Here is a 6,901-nt window from a genome sequence, read left to right on the forward strand (position 1 = left end):
ACAGAGGATAGTGCGTCTGCAGGGACTTATCCCTTGCACGCTCCCCGTGAGATCCACATTCCCAACATGTCCACAACACTACATTCGTAGTGCGCCTAATAGATGTTTGCCCATCATACTCATTACTCGTGGCAGATTAATCTACCAAGTCCCGTACGAGTTCGGGCATAGCGTGTGCGTTCGCACAAGAAGGTCAAAGGCCGGGAACCCATATTTTTTAACTATATATGACGGTAGTATCTGTTCCCAAAAGAACAGTTACCGTCGATGACCATGCAGCTTTGCTCGAAATGAAATGATAATTAAATAGACACCCTAGCTGCAAGCAGGCGTTGATACACTTCATTGGGGACATATTGAAAATGTGTGCCCCGACCGGGACTCGATCCCGGGATCTCCTGCTTACATGGCAGACGCTCTATCCACCTTTTTTTTTTCCATAAGAGATAGTTGACCAACGAAGTAAATGTGTACAAGTGAACAAAATCCCTTCTTTTGGAGTTGTGGAAAGAAAATAGGTCCTCTACATTCTTCCATCATTGTGCGGGAGCGATTTTTATAGGAGAGCCAGGCGTACTTCAGCCCGCTGGCGGCTCAAGGTTGCGTCAGCAACCTATTAGTGATGCTACAAGGGCAAAGGGTAAACGAAATAGCCACCTTCTTGGCGCAAAAGGAATGAGAAACTTAATAGAGAATTTCATAAAAAAAAAAAAAAAGTTTAATCGTTCTTCAGCTCTGTCGGTAGGACAAAGTTCGGTTCAAGAAATTTGCGTAATTTTCTTTGTATTTCTTTTGTCGTTCGAGCTTTTGAAGTTCTGTCATCAGGTACATCCAATAGTCTTCTGCACTCTTCGTCATAGCCGTTGAGATGTAATGGACTGTCAGTCCTTTGAACCAGTTGGCTGACCTTCTTTTAGTGTTAGGATATGGCACGTCATCTGGCAGAAGGACGTGTGTCGGTGTAATGGTGTTAGGCGACGTGCGGAGCACACGTGCTAGTTTTTGCCTGAAGAGATTCCACACGTCTTTCCCATCGTCACAGACGAAACGATGTTCTTCGGTGTCGACGACATTGCAGCTGGCACAATTTGGTGTGTGTGCCAGATGTATCGCGTGCAGTTTAGAGTTGGTGGGGATTTTTCTATTGACTGCGAGGTACCACGTCGATCGCACATTGGATGGTAGATGGGAGTCAGATATGTTTTCCCATATGTTTTTCCAGTTATAATGTCGAAACTTGTTTTCTATTCGATTGCGCAATTTTCCTCCCAGCAAGGTGTTGTAAACCTCCTTAACCTGATATATGTCCTTCTCCGGAATTCTATGGCGTACATAGCTGTATTCCACAAGAAAGTGTTTATAGTGGTACAGCTCGTGGGAGATGTGATGCACATCGATTGGTGGATCTCTGCTGACTGGGGTGATTTCACGTAAGAGATGAGCCACTAAGGTCCGCGGTGATCGTTGCCACTGTTTATAAGTTTTGCTAACGTATAGCGCTTGCGCTTTAAGGTAGATGTCTGTTAGATGTAGCCCTCCATTGCGTGTCGATAGCGTCAAGGTATCATAGGAAACCTTAAATATCTGACCTCTGCTGACAAAATAACCAAGCGCTGCTTGCATTTGGTGTGCTATGGTGCGTGGCAGAGGAAGCACTTGAGCAACATAGTTTACTTTGGAGGTTATATAGGTATTGGCTAGTTGCACTTTTTGTATTGCATTTAAATTACGCAAGCTGTGTTGTTTTATGCTTGCTCGTAATGTGGCAAGTAATTTTCTGTAATTGAGAGCGGCTGTGCGGCGGATATTATTCGTATATTCTATTCCAAGGCATTTTAGTTTTTCCACAGTGTTGATACGTCCAGCGGCTCTGATCTCTATGCCCCTACCAAGATTCATAATACCAGATTTATTGCGGTTGAGTTTAGCTCCTGACGCCAGTTCGTAGGTCGCCACAACTTCAAGTACTGTAGCCACCTCGCTTTCGTCAGTCACAAGTACCCCTACATCGTCCGCGTAGGCTTGACATAGGATCTTCTGTCCGTGTATATGTAGTCCACGGAGTTGCCGAGTCAGGGATACTAAGAGAGGTTCAAGCGCAATCGCGAAAAGCGTCATGGACATGGGGCAACCTTGTCTTACCGAACTGTGAATATTGATCGGGTGACTGAGTTGTCCGTTGACACTGATTCTTGACGTGCTATTCGTCAGTATATTTTTCACGGAGGCTATAATTTTCTGTGGGAAGTGCATGGATGTCATACACCGGAACAGGTACGAATGATTAACTTTATCAAAAGCTTTTTCAAAGTTAAGCGACATCAGGGCACAGCGAATGTTGCAGGCTTCCGATATCGCTATAATGTCTCTGTAGTCGCATAAGGTCTGAAATATCGTTCTATCCTTTCCCACACTTGTCTGGTAAGCTCCTGTCACTGTACGAATAACTGAATTAAACCTTTGCATCATGATACGGGCGAAGATTTTATAATCACTATTGAGAAGTGTTATGGGTCGAAGATTCTCCACGGTTTGGCCTCTTGGTGTTTTGGGGACTAAGACCACTGTACCTTCACAGAATTCCTTCGGAAGGTCAGTGTCGGCATTTAGTATTTCATTGCAGACGAGTGTCAATTTAGCAATTATCTTTTCGCGAAAAGTTTGATAAAATTCAGCGGGTAGCCCATCTGGTCCAGGTGATTTATTCTTGGGACTCCTCGAGATGGCATCTTCGACGTCTTCATCCGTTATTCTTGCTGCGAGCACATCAGCTTCTTCTAGAGTGAGTCGCTCTGTCGTCCTAGCAGTGAGAGCTTGCTGCGCTGTTTCATCTGTCTGTGTATTGGCCAGCAACTCACTAAAGTGTCGATGGATCTCGTCTCGTATTGCAGCTTGATCTGTCAAGAGTCTCCCGTGTGAAGTTTTGAGTTCCGTCAGAATTTTCCGTTTTTGTCTTTTGTTCTCTTGGAGGATGTGGTACATCAATGTTGTTTCTTCTCGTGTACCGTTCTGCAAACGCGTTCGTATTTTACAGCCTTCGAGACGGTGTCTCTGCAGGGTGAGCAATTTTGCTTTTATTCTGTTGATTTGCCCATAGTTCGTTATGATTGTAGCATCCCGAACGCACAAGTCTCTCAGACAGCTGAAGTAAAAGTCTAATGTCCGCTTCCGCCAGGCGACTTTTTCACGGGAGTAAGTTTTCATTGTCTTTATTATTGCAGGCTTCGCGCAGTTTAGCCACCAATTCAGCGCCGTACCGTACAAGTGGAACTTCCTTTCACATTCTGCCCAAGTGGTGTGGAAGGCGGCGTGACATCCAGGATCCGAAAGATGAGCAACGTTTAGCTTCCACTGACCTCTCGCCCTGTAAGTGCCTTGTTTCTCTAAATTTATCGTACATATGTACGCGATATGATCAGAGAAAATAGTGGGCCATAGCTCGGACTGTAAAACGTGTCGCCTTAAATTGGACGTTGCGTAAATCCTGTCGATACGACTGGCAGAATGGCTGGTGATATAGGTGAAACCGAGCTGATCACCATGTTTTAGTTCCCAAGTATCTAACAGATGGAATTCTCTGACGATGTTCTCCAGCTCCAGAGATTTGTTAAAATTTGGCGTCTGATCTTTGGGACTCAGCACGCAATTAAAGTCACCCGCAAATATTATTTGTTCAAATCGCACCGCGAAAAGGGGGGCGATCTCCTCCTTGAAAAATTCGGCCCTGCGTCGCTTGTTTCCGGTTCCTGACGGAGCATAGATGTTGATAAACCTGGTGTTGTTTATCGTGACAGCGAGACCTCTACTGTTCGGCAGTTTCGTCACGTCTGTAAGTAGGATCCCCTCTTCAGTCATAATCGCTGTGCCGAGGCTATTGTCATTGCCAGGATTGACGACGGCGTTGTAGCCAGTGATGTCGTCCAAACGGATAGCCGTTACTTCTTGCAGCATTAAGATGTCAACATCAGCGGCGTACAGAAAATCTTGGAGATTTCTCAGATTGAGGGTGCTGCTAATTTTATTTATATTCAAGGTCGAAATTCTGTACGCCTGCAAGGACGTCATGTCGACTATACCGCGTCAGGTGGGATACTATTTGCCAGGTGAAGTGGATGTGCCGAGCGGTTAAAGGCGCTACAGTCTGGAACCGCACGACCGCTACGGTCGCAGGTTCGAATCCTGCCTCGGGCATGGATGTGTGTGATGTCCTTAGGTTAGTTAGGTTTAAGTAGTTCTAAGTTCTAGGGGACTTATGACCACAGCAGTTGAGTCCCATAGTGCTCAGAGCCATTTGAACCATTTTGAAGTGGATGTGTGCTCTACTTAGAAGAAAACGGCATCATCATCTTCTGCACGAGCGTCTTTGATGGTGGTTTGTTGCCGGGTTGACACATCTTGTCGACGGTCGGGTGCCGTCCGTCCTGAATGGTGTGGTATGTCAGCCATCTCTGCATCATGGTTTTGCTCCTCCATGTCATCCGCCCAATCTCGCGTGCACGTAACTTCCCGCGTGTCCGTTTTTGGTACAGGTGGAGGGTCCTTCCGACTAGCTGTACCGTCCGGAATGTGGATTCCACGGTCGGGTTCAGTGTCCTCATTTCGGGTCTTCTTCTTTGTTGTTCGATCTTCCAGAGGAGTTGCCTGTGTCGTCTCCGCCAGTTCTTGGCCTATCTGTTTCGCCTTTTCACGCAGGATTGGCGCGATTTCTGCTGCTCCCTGTCGGGCTATTCGACGTTTCTTCCGTTTCTTCGGTGAAACAGTTGTAGGCTGCTGGTCATTATCCTCCGACGTGGCAACCGTGTCCTCTTTGTGTTGCCCGACTTCTTCGAGTGGTTTGCACATGCCTTCTTCTGCCGTCTTAGCCTGGTCTTGTTCTGCACGTCTGTCAGTTTCCTCGTCTTGTGAGTGTGCTGGACCTGTAGCTTCTGTGCTGCTAGTATCCATGGCTACGTTACCATCGGGAACGTCGGCATAAGCAACTACCGCCCTGTCGAAACATATGTCTGGGGCGACGTCACTGCGAATTGCGGCGGCGTACGTCACGGGTAGCGTGGCCATCTGACTAGGCGGGTCTCGCTCCCCAGTCGGCAGTTGCATCACACGCCGTTGAACACACTGCGCGCGGACGTGTTGGGTCGAACCACAACCCGAGCAGGTTCTCGGCTGCCCATCGTAAATGATGATCGCTCGATATCCACCAATCCAGAGATACGATGGGATATGTTTCAGCATGTCAATTTTAACTTGCCTGACTCCATTTAATACTGGATACTTATGCAAGCTAGACCATTTTTCGGCGACATTGCTGATAATGGTGCCATAGTCTCTCAGTTTGTTGTTTATCTCCTCGGGCGTTATTTCAAAGGGGAGCTCAAAGATTCGAACCGTTCTTATTCCCATTCCGGCACGCGAAACCGTGACCTGCCCTATGTGTCCGTCTGAATGTTTGAATTTTGCCACCCCACCACATGCTTCTACAAGTTGGTCGCACTTGTCAGAACTGGATAACTTAAGGAACACAGTCGGACTGACAATCGACAGGTGAATTCCAATCAATTCATCCACTTTGACCTGAAAAGTTTCTTCGATAAATGCCTCAACTTCGTAAGATTTCGGTCGGGAGTAGTTCGGGTCGAAAATCAACTTCAAAGTATCGCGTCGCGTTGTCTGCTCCATTATGTCATTCTAGAAATGTGGTCGTGGACTATAACTAACGCAGAAAGCGCGCACTCACCACTCAGCGCCGGCCGCTCGCAGCGACGATGTAAACACCGCAACAGCCGCTCCGCACGTCCGCACAGCACGGCCGCCGGCGGCGGAATGTCGTCCACCTGAGCCACCGCGGGCACAGAGGATAGTGCGTCTGCAGGGACTTATCCCTTGCACGCTCCCCGTGAGATCCACATTCCCAACATGTCCACAACACTACATTCGTAGTGCGCCTAATAGATGTTTGCCCATCATACTCATTACTCGTGGCAGATTAATCTACCAAGTCCCGTACGAGTTCGGGCATAGCGTGTGCGTTCGCACAAGAAGGTCAAAGGCCGGGAACCCATATTTTTTAACTATATATGACGGTAGTATCTGTTCCCAAAAGAACAGTTACCGTCGATGACCATGCAGCTTTGCTCGAAATGAAATGATAATTAAATAGACACCCTAGCTGCAAGCAGGCGTTGATACACTTCATTGGGGACATGTTGAAAATGTGTGCCCCGACCGGGACTCGATCCCGGGATCTTCTGCTTACATGGGAGACGCTCTATCCACCTGAGCCACCGCGGGAACAGAGGATAGTGTGTCTGCAGGGACTTATCCCTTGCACGCTCCCCGTGAGATCCACATTCCCAACATGTCCACAACACTACATTCGTAGTGCGCCTAATAGATGTTTGCCCATCATACTCATTACTCGTACGGGACTTGGTAGATTAATCTGCCACGAGTAATGAGTATGATGGGCAAATATCTATTAGGCGCACTACGAATGTACTGTTGTGGACATGTTGGGAATGTGGATCTCACGGGGAGCGTGCAAGGGATAAGTCCCTGCAGACGCACTATCCTCTGTGCCCGCGGTGGCTCAGATGGATAGAGCGTCTGCCATGTAAGCAGGAGATCCCGGGTTCGAGTCCCGGTCGGGGCACACATTTTCAACATGTCCCCAATGAAGTGTATCAACGCCTGCTTGCAGCTAGGGTGTCTATTTAATTACCATTTCATTTCGAGCAAAGCTGCATGGTCATCGACGGTAACTGTTCTTTCGTGAACAGATACTACCGTCATATATAGTTAAAAAATATCGATATATCATTGTGAGCTACACTGTGACGACGTCTTTGTGAGTTTATTACAGCAAGTGCCGGATTCTATGATTTATCAAGATTAAAACCACTAT

General features: G+C 47.3%; 1 non-coding gene across 1 annotated transcript; it reads left to right on the plus strand.

Annotated features, from left to right (window-relative positions):
• The first annotated feature begins 6,574 nt into the window (after window positions 1-6,574).
• Window positions 6,575-6,649, plus strand: Trnat-ugu (transfer RNA threonine (anticodon UGU)). Its single transcript has one exon. It is a non-coding gene; the product is annotated as a tRNA-Thr (tRNA).
• The last annotated feature ends 252 nt before the right edge of the window (window positions 6,650-6,901 follow it).

Source organism: Schistocerca nitens, chromosome 1 (genome assembly GCF_023898315.1).
Source record: "Schistocerca nitens isolate TAMUIC-IGC-003100 chromosome 1, iqSchNite1.1, whole genome shotgun sequence".
Lineage (NCBI taxonomy): Eukaryota > Metazoa > Arthropoda > Insecta > Orthoptera > Acrididae > Schistocerca > Schistocerca nitens.